The sequence below is a fragment of the Staurois parvus genome, unplaced genomic scaffold (genome assembly GCF_062004578.1).
Source record: "Staurois parvus isolate SC_StPar_1 unplaced genomic scaffold, SC_StPar_1.0 ptg001043l, whole genome shotgun sequence".
NCBI classification, from domain to species: Eukaryota; Metazoa; Chordata; class Amphibia; order Anura; family Ranidae; genus Staurois; species Staurois parvus.
The window spans coordinates 674,748-690,689 of NW_028318839.1; positions in this window are offsets into that span (position 1 = coordinate 674,748).

Genomic DNA, 15,942 nt, shown 5'->3' on the forward strand with positions numbered 1-15,942 from the left:
GTGTGAAGAGACCTGAAAGTGGCACATGGCAGCAGAGTGTGGCGATGGAGACAGCAGCAATGGGAGGCCGTACAGGGACCCATGAGAGACTCTGGACCTGGCAGCAGCAGGAGGAGGTGGTATATAGGGGCCCATGGCAGATTAGGGGCCTGGCAGCAGCTATGTGAGGCCCGTAATCTGCCTGCACCCTATGTCAAAAAATTTAACACACCAGCAGTGTGAAGAGACCTGAAAGTGGCACATGGCAGCAGAGTGTGGCGATGGAGACAGCAGCAATGGGAGGCCGTACAGGGACCCATGAGAGACTCTGGACCTGGCAGCAGCAGGAGGAGGCGGTATATAGGGGCCCATGGCAGATTAGGGGCCTGGCAGCAGCTATGTGAGGCCCGTAATCTGCCTGCACCCTATGTCAAAAAATTTAACACACCAGCAGTGTGAAGAGACCTGAAAGTGGCACATGGCAGCAGAGTGTGGCGATGGAGACAGCAGCAATGGGAGGCCGTACAGGGACCATGACAGACTCTGGACTTGGCAGCAGCATGAGGAGGCGGTATATAGGGGCCCATGGCAGATTAGGGGCCTGGCAGCAGCTATGTGAGGCCCGTTATCTTGCAGCACCCTATGTCAAAAAATTTTACACACCAGCAGTGTGAAGAGACCTGAAAGTGGCACATGGCAGCAGAGTGTGGCGATGGAGACAGCAGCAATGGGAGGCCGTACAGGGACCCATGAGAGACTCTGGACCTGGCAGCAGCAGGAGGAGGTGGTATATAGGGGCCCATGGCAGATTAGGGGCCTGGCAGCAGCTATGTGAGGCCCGTAATCTGCCTGCACCCTATGTCAAAAAATTTAACACACCAGCAGTGTGAAGAGACCTGAAAGTGGCACATGGCAGCAGAGTGTGGCGATGGAGACAGCAGCAATGGGAGGCCGTACAGGGACCATGACAGACTCTGGACTTGGCAGCAGCATGAGGAGGCGGTATATAGGGGCCCATGGCAGATTAGGGGCCTGGCAGCAGCTATGTGAGGCCCGTTATCTTGCAGCACCCTATGTCAAAAAATTTAACACACCAGCAGTGTGAAGAGACCTGAAAGTGGCACATGGCAGCAGAGTGTGGCGATGGAGACAGCAGCAATGGGAGGCCGTACAGGGACCATGACAGACTCTGGACTTGGCAGCAGCATGAGGAGGCGGTATATAGGGGCCCATGGCAGATTAGGGGCCTGGCAGCAGCTATGTGAGGCCCGTTATCTTGCAGCACCCTATGTCAAAAAATTTTACACACCAGCAGTGTGAAGAGACCTGAAAGTGGCACATGGCAGCAGAGTGTGGCGATGGAGACAGCAGCAATGGGAGGCCGTACAGGGACCCATGAGAGACTCTGGACCTGGCAGCAGCAGGAGGAGGTGGTATATAGGGGCCCATGGCAGATTAGGGGCCTGGCAGCAGCTATGTGAGGCCCGTAATCTGCCTGCACCCTATGTCAAAAAATTTAACACACCAGCAGTGTGAAGAGACCTGAAAGTGGCACATGGCAGCAGAGTGTGGCGATGGAGACAGCAGCAATGGGAGGCCGTACAGGGACCATGACAGACTCTGGACTTGGCAGCAGCATGAGGAGGCGGTATATAGGGGCCCATGGCAGATTAGGGGCCTGGCAGCAGCTATGTGAGGCCCGTTATCTTGCAGCACCCTATGTCAAAAAATTTAACACACCAGCAGTGTGAAGAGACCTGAAAGTGGCACATGGCAGCAGAGTGTGGCGATGGAGACAGCAGCAATGGGAGGCCGTACAGGGACCCATGAGAGACTCTAGACTTGGCAGCAGCATGAGGAGGCGGTATATAGGGGCCCATGGCAGATTAGGGGCCTGGCAGCAGCTATGTGAGGCCCGTAATCTGCCTGCACCCTATGTCAAAAAATTTAACACACCAGCAGTGTGAAGAGACCTGAAAGTGGCACATGGCAGCAGAGTGTGGCGATGGAGACAGCAGCAATGGGAGGCCGTACAGGGACCCATGAGAGACTCTGGACCTGGCAGCAGCAGGAGGAGGCGGTATATAGGGGCCTATGGCAGATTAGGGGCCTGGCAGCAGCTATAGGAGGCCCGTAATCTGCCAGCACCCTATGTCAAAAAATTCAACACACCAGCAGTGTGAGGAGACCTGAAAGTGGCACATGTTTGAGGCATGATTCATGGCGGATTTAGTCAGTTGTGTCAGGAACTGGTGGTTTGAAATCCAGACTAATCCACGCCTGATTCATTTTCACAAACGTGAGTCTCTCCACACTTTGGGTGGACAGTCGTGTCCTCCGCGGAGTTACAATACCTCCTGCCGCACTAAACACGCGCTCCGATGCCACGCTACTGGCCGGGCATGACAGCCTTTCAAGGGCAAATTCAGCTAGTTGGGGCCAAAGGTCAAGTTTCGTTGCCCAGTAGTCAAGGGGATTGTCTACCTCGGTTGGCAGGGTGCTGTCCAAGTAGGCCCAAGCCTGTTGTTTGAGCTCCTGCTCCAGGTCCACCTGATGCTGCTGCTGCTGCTGCGGCTGGTTAGTAGTTTCCTCACTGCGCTGGTGAAGAAAGCTACTCATCATCGACTGCAGACTGAGGCAGCCGCTGCTGGTGGAGCTGCCACTGCTCCTACCACCCCACCCCTCCCCTGCTGCCATGCCAGCGGAACGCGAGCGCACAGGGCCCACAGTGTCTGAGGATGGACGTTGGCGCACAAAGGCAGAGACCAACTGACTACATAGGTGGTTTTTATAGTACGTAATTTTGGCCTCCCTCTCAGCAGGTGTGAAAAAGGCCACCATTTTGGACCGGTAGCGAGGGTCCAACAAGGTGGACAGCCAAAAGTCATCCCTCTGTCTGATGGTTATTATTCGGCTGTCGCTACGCAAGCAACCGAGCATGCTATGGGCCATTTGTGCCAAGGAATGCGAGGGACTCCCTGCCTCCATCTCCACAGCATACTGCCACGGTGCGTCTGGGTCCTCTGTCTCCTCCTCCTCCTCCTCTACCAGATGCTCCTGCTCCTCCACTCCTGTCCGCTGAGTGGAAAAACCACCCATTTCACTCAATAATTCCTGAGCACAAATGTCCTCCTCTACCTCCTCCTCTTCTTCCTGTCCTGCCCCCACAGGGGTCATGTGGCGTTGAGATCTGTGCGCCACGTCTACCGCACCCTGACCAGCCATTGTTAACAGCATTTGTTCCAGGACGTGCAACAGAGGAATGACGTCGTTCATCCCATAGTCCTGCCGACTCACGAATAGCGTGGCCTCCTCAAAGGGCCTGAGCAAGCGGCAGGTGTCACGCATGAGCTGCCAATGGCTGACATCTAAGTTACACAGGGGAGTACCTTTATCCGCTTGTAACATCAGGAAATCGGTGATGGCCTTTCGCTGCTCGTAAAGGCGGTCTAACATGTGTAGGGTTGAATTCCACCTTGTTGCAACGTCGCAGATCAGGCGATGCTGTGGAATTCCGTTCTGCCGCTGCAGCTCAATGAGGGTGTTCTTTGCGGTGTAGGAATGGCTGAAATGCATGCACAGTTTACGTGACATTTTAAGGATGTCTTGCAGTGGGATGGTGGATTTTAGGAACCGCTTGACAACCAGATTGAACACGTGAGCCATGCATGGCGCATGGCACAACCTTCCTTGACGCAGAGCAGACACCATGTTCTTTCCGTTGTCAGTCAACATGGTTCCGATTTTTAGTTTGCGCGGAGACAGCCATCTGTCGATTTCTCTGTTCATTACACTCAGCAGTTCCTCCCCTGTGTGACTACGTTCGCCAAGGCATACCAGGTGCAGCACAGCGTGACACCGTTGCGCCCTGCACATGTGATATGCCGGTCGGGTAATGGGACTTGGCACGGGGGTGGCGGCTGAGGACACGGCGGAAAAAGAGGTGGTAGAGGCGGACATGCTTGCTGGACCAAGGACGTGCAAACGTGGAGGCAAAAGCGTCGTGACCTGTCCAAGTTGCTGGTGCGGCTGTGCCGGCACCACGTTCACCCAGTGGGCCGTAAATGACATGTACTGTCCCTGACCGTAGTTACAGCTCCACACGTCGGCGCTGCCGTGCACTTTGGCAGAGACCGACATGCTCAAAGACTGGCCCACCATCTCTTCTACATGTGAATGCAGGGCTGGCACTGCCTTTTGGGCAAAGAAATGACGGCTTGGCACTCTCCACCGCGGCGCGGCACAAGCCATCATTTCTCGGAAAGGTGCTGAGTCCACCAGTTGGAAAGGGAGGGACTGCAGCACCAGCAACTTGGACAGGAGGACGTTCAGCTTTTGCACCGTCGGGTGCGTGCTCGCAAACTGTTGTCTCTTGGATACGGATTCCAAGAAAGACTGTTGACGGAATCCGAGAAGAGGAGTAGCAGGAGAAGGAGCATCTGAACGAGCGGAAGATGCCAATGAGCGACAACTCCCCTCAGCAGAGGTGTTGGAGCCTTGACTGGCTGATAGAGGGCGATTGACGACGTCGGGTGACGGAGCAAGTAACGGAGCGGGTGATGGAGCGGGGGCTGGGGCAGGCAGAACCGCCGTATGTTTATCACGGTTTTCCCAGGCCACCGAATGGTGACGCTGCATATGCTGACGCAACGCTGTAGTCCCAACATGGGCCCCCTGGCCACGCTTGCATTTCTGGCCACATAGTCGACATACGGCTACGTTTACTTCCTCGGGCGGCTTGAGGAAAAATTGCCACACCACCGAGTAGGAAACTTTGCCCCCGCTACTCTTCACTGGCTGACTGCTACTTCCTCCGTGCGCACCGGCACCACTACTGGCCGTGGTGGTAGGCTGCAGTGGAGCTGGTGCTCTACTCCGTGGACGTTTGGCTCCACTGACACTGATGCGACCCTGCTGCTGTCTCCTGGGCAACCCACCGACTGTTTTGCTCGCTGCCAAGCTGCCACCCTCTTCTCCTGATGATGCGGAAGAAATTGCCTGATGACGACGAGGCTGCCAAGTGCGATCAACCTCCTCATCATCAAGTAGGGTCTCCGCCTCACTACTAGCCCCCTCGGCTGCGTCTGGGTCAGGAGACAGACCTGTCTCTAGACCGGCTACCGAGCCACTCTCCTCGCCAGTACTTGTTCGCTTGGCTGCTGAAAAGGCCGATGTCTCCCCCCGTTCCTGACCGCCCTCTGTTAGCTCTTCCTCACTGTACAGTGGGGCTGAGCCCACAGCATGCGATACTTCGCTTGGTGAGGGAACAGCAAAGGACAGGGGCAGGTAGAGGACACGTGATTTCAGTGGGCTTGGTCCCGGGCCATGCCAACTAACGGTTGTGTCTGACGTACCCACCGACCGTTGGCTGTAGGTGTCAGAGGTGACCTGGGAAGAGGAAGACGACCGAGCCAACCAATCAATGACGGCAGGGTTGTCGGTGGAGACACGACCGCTGGATGACACCGGGAGCACTGGCCTCTGGCTGCGAATACTGCTGCCTCGACCCCTTCCTCTGCTGCCACGTCTGCTCGCTCCTAAAACATTGCCTCCTCTGCCACTCCTCTGCATGTTGTCTGACATACTATTTAATTCAACGATTAGGTGTCCCTGAGTAACAATTCTCTGGCACTCAGTAACAATTCTGTCTGTCCCTGAGTATGAATTCTGTGGCCCTGAGTAACAATTGTGTGTCTGTGCAAGTAACAATTCTGTGTCTGTGCAAGTAACAATTTTGTGTCTGTGAGAGTAACAATTCTCTGGCACTCAGTAACAATTCTGTCTGTCCCTGAGTAACAATTCTCTGGCACTCAGTAACAATTCTGTCTGTCCCTGAGTAACAATTCTGTCTGTCCCTGAGTATGAATTCTGTGGCCCTGAGTAAGAATTCTCTGGCACTCAGTAACAATTCTGTCTGTCCCTGAGTATGAATTCTGTGGCCCTGAGTAACAATTGTGTGTCTGTGCAAGTAACAATTCTGTGTCTGTGCAAGTAACAATTTTGTGTCTGTGAGAGTAACAATTCTCTGGCACTCAGTAACAATTCTGTCTGTCCCTGAGTAACAATTCTCTGGCACTCAGTAACAATTCTGTCTGTCCCTGAGTATGAATTCTGTGGCCCTGAGTAACAATTCTGTCTCTGTGCGAGTAACAATTCTGTGTCTGTGCAAGTAACAATTTTGTGTCTGTGAGAGTAACAATTCTCTGGCACTCAGTAACAATTCTGTCTGTCCCTGAGTAACAATTCTCTGGCACTCAGTAACAATTCTGTCTGTCCCTGAGTAACAATTCTCTGGCACTCAGTAACAATTCTGTCTGTCCCTGAGTAACAATTCTCTGGCACTCAGTAACAATTGTGTGTCTGTGCAAGTAACAATTCTGTGTCTGTGCAAGTAACAATTTTGTGTCTGTGAGAGTAACAATTCTCTGGCACTCAGTAACAATTCTGTCTGTCCCTGAGTAACAATTCTCTGGCACTCAGTAACAATTCTGTCTGTCCCTGAGTATGAATTCTGTGGCCCTGAGTAACAATTCTGTCTCTGTGCGAGTAACAATTCTGTGTCTGTGCAAGTAACAATTTTGTGTCTGTGAGAGTAACAATTCTCTGGCACTCAGTAACAATTCTGTCTGTCCCTGAGTAACAATTCTCTGGCACTCAGTAACAATTCTGTCTGTCCCTGAGTAACAATTCTCTGGCACTCAGTAACAATTCTGTCTGTCCCTGAGTAACAATTCTCTGGCACTCAGTAACAATTGTGTGTCTGTGCAAGTAACAATTCTGTGTCTGTGCAAGTAACAATTTTGTGTCTGTGAGAGTAACAATTCTCTGGCACTCAGTAACAATTCTGTCTGTCCCTGAGTAACAATTCTCTGGCACTCAGTAACAATTCTGTCTGTCCCTGAGTATGAATTCTGTGGCCCTGAGTAACAATTCTGTCTCTGTGCGAGTAACAATTCTGTGTCTGTGCAAGTAACAATTTTGTGTCTGTGAGAGTAACAATTCTCTGGCACTCAGTAACAATTCTGTCTGTCCCTGAGTAACAATTCTATGGCACTCAGTAACAATTCTGTCTTCCCTGAGTAACAATTCTCTGGCACTCAGTAACAATTCTGTCTGTCCCTGAGTATGAATTCTGTGGCCCTGAGTAACAATTCTGTCTCTGTGCGAGTAACAATTCTGTGTCTGTGCAAGTAACAATTTTGTGTCTGTGAGAGTAACAATTCTCTGGCACTCAGTAACAATTCTGTCTGTCCCTGAGTAACAATTCTCTGGCACTCAGTAACAATTCTGTCTGTCCCTGAGTAACAATTCTCTGGCACTCAGTAACAATTGTGTGTCTGTGCAAGTAACAATTCTGTGTCTGTGCAAGTAACAATTTTGTGTCTGTGAGAGTAACAATTCTCTGGCACTCAGTAACAATTCTGTCTGTCCCTGAGTAACAATTCTCTGGCACTCAGTAACAATTCTGTCTGTCCCTGAGTATGAATTCTGTGGCCCTGAGTAACAATTCTGTCTCTGTGCGAGTAACAATTCTGTGTCTGTGCAAGTAACAATTTTGTGTCTGTGAGAGTAACAATTCTCTGGCACTCAGTAACAATTCTGTCTGTCCCTGAGTAACAATTCTCTGGCACTCAGTAACAATTCTGTCTGTCCCTGAGTAACAATTCTCTGGCACTCAGTAACAATTCTGTCTGTCCCTGAGTAACAATTCTCTGGCACTCAGTAACAATTGTGTGTCTGTGCAAGTAACAATTCTGTGTCTGTGCAAGTAACAATTTTGTGTCTGTGAGAGTAACAATTCTCTGGCACTCAGTAACAATTCTGTCTGTCCCTGAGTAACAATTCTCTGGCACTCAGTAACAATTCTGTCTGTCCCTGAGTATGAATTCTGTGGCCCTGAGTAACAATTCTGTCTCTGTGCGAGTAACAATTCTGTGTCTGTGCAAGTAACAATTTTGTGTCTGTGAGAGTAACAATTCTCTGGCACTCAGTAACAATTCTGTCTGTCCCTGAGTAACAATTCTATGGCACTCAGTAACAATTCTGTCTTCCCTGAGTAACAATTCTCTGGCACTCAGTAACAATTCTGTCTGTCCCTGAGTATGAATTCTGTGGCCCTGAGTAACAATTCTGTCTCTGTGCGAGTAACAATTCTGTGTCTGTGCAAGTAACAATTTTGTGTCTGTGAGAGTAACAATTCTCTGGCACTCAGTAACAATTCTGTCTGTCCCTGAGTAACAATTCTCTGGCACTCAGTAACAATTCTGTCTGTCCCTGAGTATGAATTCTGTGGCCCTGAGTAACAATTGTGTGTCTGTGCAAGTAACAATTCTGTGTCTGTGCAAGTAACAATTTTGTGTCTGTGAGAGTAACAATTCTCTGGCACTCAGTAACAATTCTGTCTGTCCCTGAGTAACAATTCTCTGGCACTCAGTAACAATTCTGTCTGTCCCTGAGTAACAATTCTGTCTGTCCCTGAGTATGAATTCTGTGGCCCTGAGTAAGAATTCTCTGGCACTCAGTAACAATTCTGTCTGTCCCTGAGTATGAATTCTGTGGCCCTGAGTAACAATTGTGTGTCTGTGCAAGTAACAATTCTGTGTCTGTGCAAGTAACAATTTTGTGTCTGTGAGAGTAACAATTCTCTGGCACTCAGTAACAATTCTGTCTGTCCCTGAGTAACAATTCTCTGGCACTCAGTAACAATTCTGTCTGTCCCTGAGTAACAATTCTCTGGCACTCAGTAACAATTCTGTCTGTCCCTGAGTAACAATTCTGTCTGTCCCTGAGAATGAATTCTGTGGCCCTGAGTAAGAATTCTCTGGCACTCAGTAACAATTCTGTCTGTCCCTGAGTAACAATTCTCTGGCACTCAGTAACAATTCTGTCTGTCCCTGAGTAAAAATTCTGTGGCCCTAATAACGTTTCTGTGGCCCTAAGTAACAATTCTCTGGCACTGAGTAACAATTCTGTCTGTCCCTGAGTATGAATTCTGTGGCCCTAACTAGCGTTTCTTTGTCCCTAAATAACGATTCTGTGGCCCTCATTAACAAGTCTGTGTCCCTGAGTAATGGTTCTCTGTCCCTAAGTAACTTCTCTCTGTCCCCAATTCTCGTTTCTGTGGCCCTAACTCTGTCCCTGTCCCTAGTACAGAGCGGTCTGCCTCTGTTCAATGACTGCAGGCAAATGAAGATTTCCAAAATGGCCGCTATATATACCTCGACCATTACACAGTGCTGGCTGGCTGGCTGCTGATTGGCTGATGCGATCACATGTCGTTGAGGAATGCATTATGGGGCAGCGCGCCTTGTCTGCGCGCCTTCCCCGACATCCCCGCTCCGTCGCCGCACATGTCAGCCGCCATTTTCGGAAAAATTTCGATTCGCGCGTCCGAATTAGGCTGTTTTTCGGATTCGGCACGAATCGAAATTTTTCCGAAATTCGACTCGAATTCCACTTCGGATACTTCGATTCGCTCATCTCTAATTATATTATTGAATTACATTTATTATTATTATATTATTATTTTTTAGGATTATTTGTTAAATTATAATTTATGATTTCGTGTTTCAAGTTTTATCATATCCGGGATGTTTAATAGACTCTTGTTCGGACAGATTTCAGTGAGTTATTCCTAAAAATTACAGGCCTATAATAAAAAACTACATATTTCCATGTAAAAAAATGGTACCGCTTTCAGCACAAAAAATCGGAAAGAATCATACTGCCAAGGAGGTTAATAAAAAAGTTTGAATGAGAAATGACAACTCCAGTGCTTATTCAGCCAGGTGGCCATACTGCCATGAACAGGAAAGCTTCAAAAAGGAAGGGGGGGAGGTGTTGAGGTTATGAAACAGATGGTAAAAAAGTTGCAGGAATTGAGACTTAGACCCCTATCAGAAGTTCACAATAATGTTAAAAATTATTGTGGTCCCAAAATATCTATCACAGGAGGAAAGAGAGAATAGAAGATGGAGTCAGCAGAAATGGTGGATGATAGGGTGAGCAGAGGATGGAGTGACAGATTATGTGGAAGTTGAAGATGACGAGGATGGAGAGTGATCACCCTGGAGTACAAAACAGGGCATGCAGCAGACAAAGGGGTTATGGGGTGGGCAACCAGGACTTACAGATAAAAAAGAGGAAATTTTGTTTCTTACATTCATATATTCATATATTAGTTTGTGTCTTTCAATTTTAATTTGTGATGTTGAGTACCAAATGTATACTTTGATATGAAAATTAAACTGTTCAAATTCTTTTTCTATAAATCAACATTGAATATGTATATACAGTATGTTCCATGTATAGATTTATTTAACTAAATTGTATTTTTTTCTAAAGAGGGGCCATTGGCACTTAGAATGTGAGCACAAAAGTTTGAAAAAGTTGGCTCATAATGGTTTCATTACCAATATCTGAATATGGTTTGCAGTATATCTTTTAATAACTCCATATAAAGTAAAGTTGGCATCACTGATCTTTTTTTGTCTCTCTCTTTAATAGAAAATAATTATCTTCCATGTTACTATCTTGTCAGGTGCATCTTCGCTCCCCGTATTCCCCTGTCGATCTCCCCATCTCTCTGTACATAGAACTTATCTATATAAAGAGAGCAGAACTTAGCAGGTATCTTCCAGAGCCGCAGATCCCCGGACACTCTGCCGGTAGAGCGCCCTGTAAGTAGAATCATCTTCATCCTTCATGTAGGAGGGAGGGAGGGGGAGATACAGAATAGAGATACACACAGATCATCACTTCATGTCATCTCATCTGACATATTACACACCGAGTCACCTTCCTCTCCAGATAACACGGGAGGGGGACCTACACATCGGAGATCAGTAGAGCTAATCAGAGACATTCACGTCTGAGATTAGTAGAAGGGAATACACGAGGCTGAGGATGAATTTTGTACAATGTACCATAGAATAAAGAGACCCTGTCACACACGTAGAGTCCTCATCTGACATATTACATGCTGAATCACCTTCATCTTTGGATTGCACGGGGGGGGGGGGGCATGGCACAGAGACATTCACAACTGAGATTAGTAGAGCTAATAAGAGACATTCTCATCTGAGATTAGTAGAGGTGAATACACGAGGCTGAGGTTGAATTTTGTGCAATTTACCATAGAATAAAGAGACCCTGTCACACACATAGAGTCCTCATCTGACATATTACACTCTGAATCACCTTTATCTTTGGATTGCACGGGGGGGCATGGCACAGAGACATTCACATCTGAGATTAGTAGAGGTAATCAGAGACATTCACATCTGAGATTAGTAGAGGTGAATATATGAGGCTGAGGTTGAATTTTGTGCAATGTACCATAGAATAAAGAGACCCTGTCACACACTTAGAGTCTTCATCTGACATATTAGTCATCTTAATTTCTGGATAGCACGGGGGGATATGACATCAAGACATTCACATCTGAGATTAGTAGAGGTGAATATACGAGGCTGAGGATGAATTTTGTACAATGTATCATAGAGTAAAGAGACCCTGTCACACACATAGAGTCCTCATCTGACATATTACACGCTGAATCACCTTCATCCCTGGATAGTATGGTGGGGGAAGGGGGGGGGGCATGGCACAGAGACATTCACATCTGAGATCAGTAGAGCTAATCAGAGACATTCACATCTGAGATTAGTAGAGGTGAATACACGAGGCTGAGGATGAATTTTGTACAATGTACCATAGAATAAAGAGACCCTGTCACACACATAGAGTCCTCATCTTACATGTTAGTCATCTTCATTCTTCGATGGAATGGTAGGGATATGACATAGAGACATTCACATCTGAGATTAGTAGAGGTGAATATACGAGGCTGAGGATGAAATTTGTACAATGTATCATAGAATATAGAGACCCTGTCACACACTTAGAGTCCTCATCTGACATATTACACGCTGAGTCACCTTCATCCCTGGATAGCACGGGTGGGGACATGGTACAGAGACATTCACATCTGAGATTAGTAGAGCTAATCAGAGACATTCTCATCTGAGATTAGTAGAGGTGAATACACGAGGCTGAGGTTGAATTTTGTGCAATTTACCATAGAATAAAGAGACCCTGTCACACACATAGAGTCCTCATCTGACATATTACACTCTGAATCACCTTTATCTTTGGATTGCACGGGGGGGCATGGCACAGAGACATTCACATCTGAGATTAGTAGAGGTAATCAGAGACATTCACATCTGAGATTAGTAGAGGTGAATATATGAGGCTGAGGTTGAATTTTGTGCAATGTACCATAGAATAAAGAGACCCTGTCACACACTTAGAGTCTTCATCTGACATATTAGTCATCTTAATTTCTGGATAGCACGGGGGGATATGACATCAAGACATTCACATCTGAGATTAGTAGAGGTGAATATACGAGGCTGAGGATGAATTTTGTACAATGTATCATAGAGTAAAGAGACCCTGTCACACACATAGAGTCCTCATCTGACATATTACACGCTGAATCACCTTCATCCCTGGATAGTATGGTGGGGGAAGGGGGGGGGGGGCATGGCACAGAGACATTCACATCTGAGATCAGTAGAGCTAATCAGAGACATTCACATCTGAGATTAGTAGAGGTGAATACACGAGGCTGAGGATGAATTTTGTACAATGTACCATAGAATAAAGAGACCCTGTCACACACGTAGAGTCCTCATCTTACATGTTAGTCATCTTCATTCTTGGATGGAATGGTAGGGATATGACATAGCGACATTCACATCTGAGATTAGTAGAGGTGAATATACGAGGCTGAGGATGAAATTTGTACAATGTATCATAGAATATAGAGACCCTGTCACACACTTAGAGTCCTCATCTGACATATTACACGCTGAGTCACCTTCATCCCTGGATAGCACGGGTGGGGACATGGTACAGAGACATTCACATCTGAGATTAGTAGAGCTAATCAGAGACATTCACATCTGAGATTAGTATAGGTGAATATACGAGGCTGAGGATGAATTTTGTACAATGTATCATAGAATAAAGAGACCCTGTCACACACATAGAGTCTTCATCTAACATATTAGCCACCTTCATTCCTGGATAGCACGGGGGGGGGGGGATATAACATAGAGACATTCACATCTGAGATTAGTAGACTTCATTGTCCTCTTTGAGTCATAGAATGAAGAGATCCTGACACACAATGGGTCTTCACACTGACACCCTTGTATTTAACATTTCTAAACACAGTAGAAGTCATCTAGGACATATACAGACCTTTTATTCCTCCCAGATCACTTTCTCCGGTGTCCAGATGTCCCTGCATTAGTCAGGTTACGAGTGTACAATCAGATCCTAGACACACAGAAGTCGGATTTCTCTAAACTCAACAAATCTGATCGCACCTAAACTAAACACTCATTGTGAATGGCATCATGGAAGATTCATTACATCCATTTATATGTGTTTAGAAATGTCATTTAAATACTTACAAATGCAGGTTAGACAGTGGCGGTGTGAATGGGGCCTTAGGACTAGTTCAATCCACAATCCCCCCGTGCTCAGAGTGCTTTTCTACATACAGGTTTACATACATTTTTAATGCATTTATAGTGAATTTCTATAAATTTATAGTGAAATTGTGAAAAAAAAAATCTGCTGAACTTATTTATAAAGCATTGAAACTGAATGCAGTAATAAGGGTGACATTGCAGCATGTGTGCTACAGACAATGGGTAGTATCAATGGGACTTGCAGTAAAACAAAAAACAGACGTAAATGATGGGACTTATAGCACCAAAGACAATGGATAGCATACTAGTGGAATATAGGAATGAAACCCCTGCGCTATCTCAAAAATGAGAGAGAGGGAAAAAAAAAACTCACACAAGCAGAAAGGAAAATAAAAATTGTGATGATAGTGGCTGCTGCTAACATCAAATTGTGTTCCACAATAGTAAAGCAAATTAAAAATAAATAAGTAATGCAGGGCTGCTAAATAGCTACAAAAATAAAAGAATGACATAGCTGCATAAAACGTCCATAATGAGTCCATATATGTAAAATCAATCAATTTGTAATAAAGATTCAGGAGGACTTATCTGGGGTTATTCTATGCTGGGTTATGGTAGTAGCAAGAAACATACAGTTACCAGGGGTGGACTGACCATTTGGAAACTCAGGCAGTGCCCGAGGGCCCGGGGTCAGTAGGGGGCCCCATGAGATGCCCCTGATACCTTTTTCATAGGCTTTTTTGAGTTTGGGCAAGGACACAGGGGCCCCATGATCTCCTATTGCCCGGGGGGCCCCATGAGTTGTCAGTCTGCCCTTGACGTTTACATTGCAAAAAAACATTTTTTTTTACTATGTTGGGCCAGATTTTCATGGGCCATAAATAGTGAGTTCAGCTGACAACAAGTGAAGCCTGCATTTGATGATTTTATGGCATTTTAATAATTTACTACATATGAGTGTATTACTGTTTCTTAATACATTTTTATTCTAGTACATACTGCACCATGGGAGTGTCCTTTGTTCCCTTTTATGGATAGAAATGTGTGACCTCCATCACCCTTAACCACCTCCCGCCAGCCATATAAAGAAATGACGGGAACAAGGCAGTTCTCTTGTTCTGGGAGCGGATCACCGATCAATGGAAAGAGCCGAAGACGTTGGCTCGGTCATGTGATCAGCTGTGTCCAATCACAGCTGATAACATATAAATAGGGAAATGCCGGTTATCTGCATTTCCTTGCTCACGATCTGTCACGCTGACAGAGGGGAGGAGAGGTGAGCCGGTAATCGGCATTCCTCAGAGGGGACATCTACACTGATCATCAGGGCACTGATGATCAGTGTGCCCTGATGATCAGTGTAGCCCCAGAAGTGTCCCCTGTCAGTGTCCATCAATGCCAGCTGTCAGTGTCCATCAATGCCAGCTGTCAGTGCCCATCAATACCACATCAATGCCACATATCAGTGCCTACCAGTGCACATCAGTGCCAGATATCAGTGTCCATCTGAGCAGCCTTTCAGTGCCATCCATTAGTGCCAGTCAGTGCCACCTATTAGTGCCTGTCAGTGCTGCCTATCAGTGCGCACCAGTGCCCCTATCAGTGCCTGTCAGTGCCACCTAACAGTGCCAGTCAGTGCCACCTATCAATGCCAGTCAGTTCCACCTATCAGTGCCAGTCAGTTCCACCTATCAATGCCAGTCAGTTCCACCTATCATTGCTGCCAATCAGTGCCGCCTATCAATGCCAGTCAGTGACTCCTACAGGGGCGGACTGACAACTCCTGGGGCCCCCGGGCAATAGGGGATCACGGGGCCCCTGTGTCCTTGCCCAAACTCAAACAAGCCTATGAAAAAGGTACCAGGAGCATCTCATGGGGCCCCCTACTGACCCTGGGCCCTTGGGCAGTGCCCGAGTTTCCAAATGGTCAGTCCGCCCCTGGCTGCCTATCAGTGCATGTCAGTGATGCCTATCAGTGCCACCTAACAGTGCCAGTCAGTGACGCCTATCAGTGCCAGTCAGTGACGCCTATCAGTGCCACCGATCAATGCTGCCTATCAGTGCCATATATGAGTGCTGCCTTTCAGTGCTCATCAGTGATGCCTGTCAATGCCCATCAGTGCCACCTACCAGTGCCTCCTCATCAGTGCCCATCAGTGCCACCTATCAGTGCCCATCAGTGCAGCCTCATTAGTGCACATCAGTGAAGGAGAGAAATTACTTATTTACAAAATTTTATAACAAAAACTAAGAAAAAACTTTTTTTTTCAAAATTTTCAGTTATTTTTGGTTTGTTTATAAAAACCGCAGAGGTGATTAAATACCACCAAAAGAAAGTTCTATCTAAAAAATGATAAAAATGTCATATGGGTACAGTGTTGCATGACCGCGCAGTTGTCATTCAAAGTGTGACAGCGCTGAAAGCTGGAAATTGGCCTGGGCAGGAAGGGGGTGA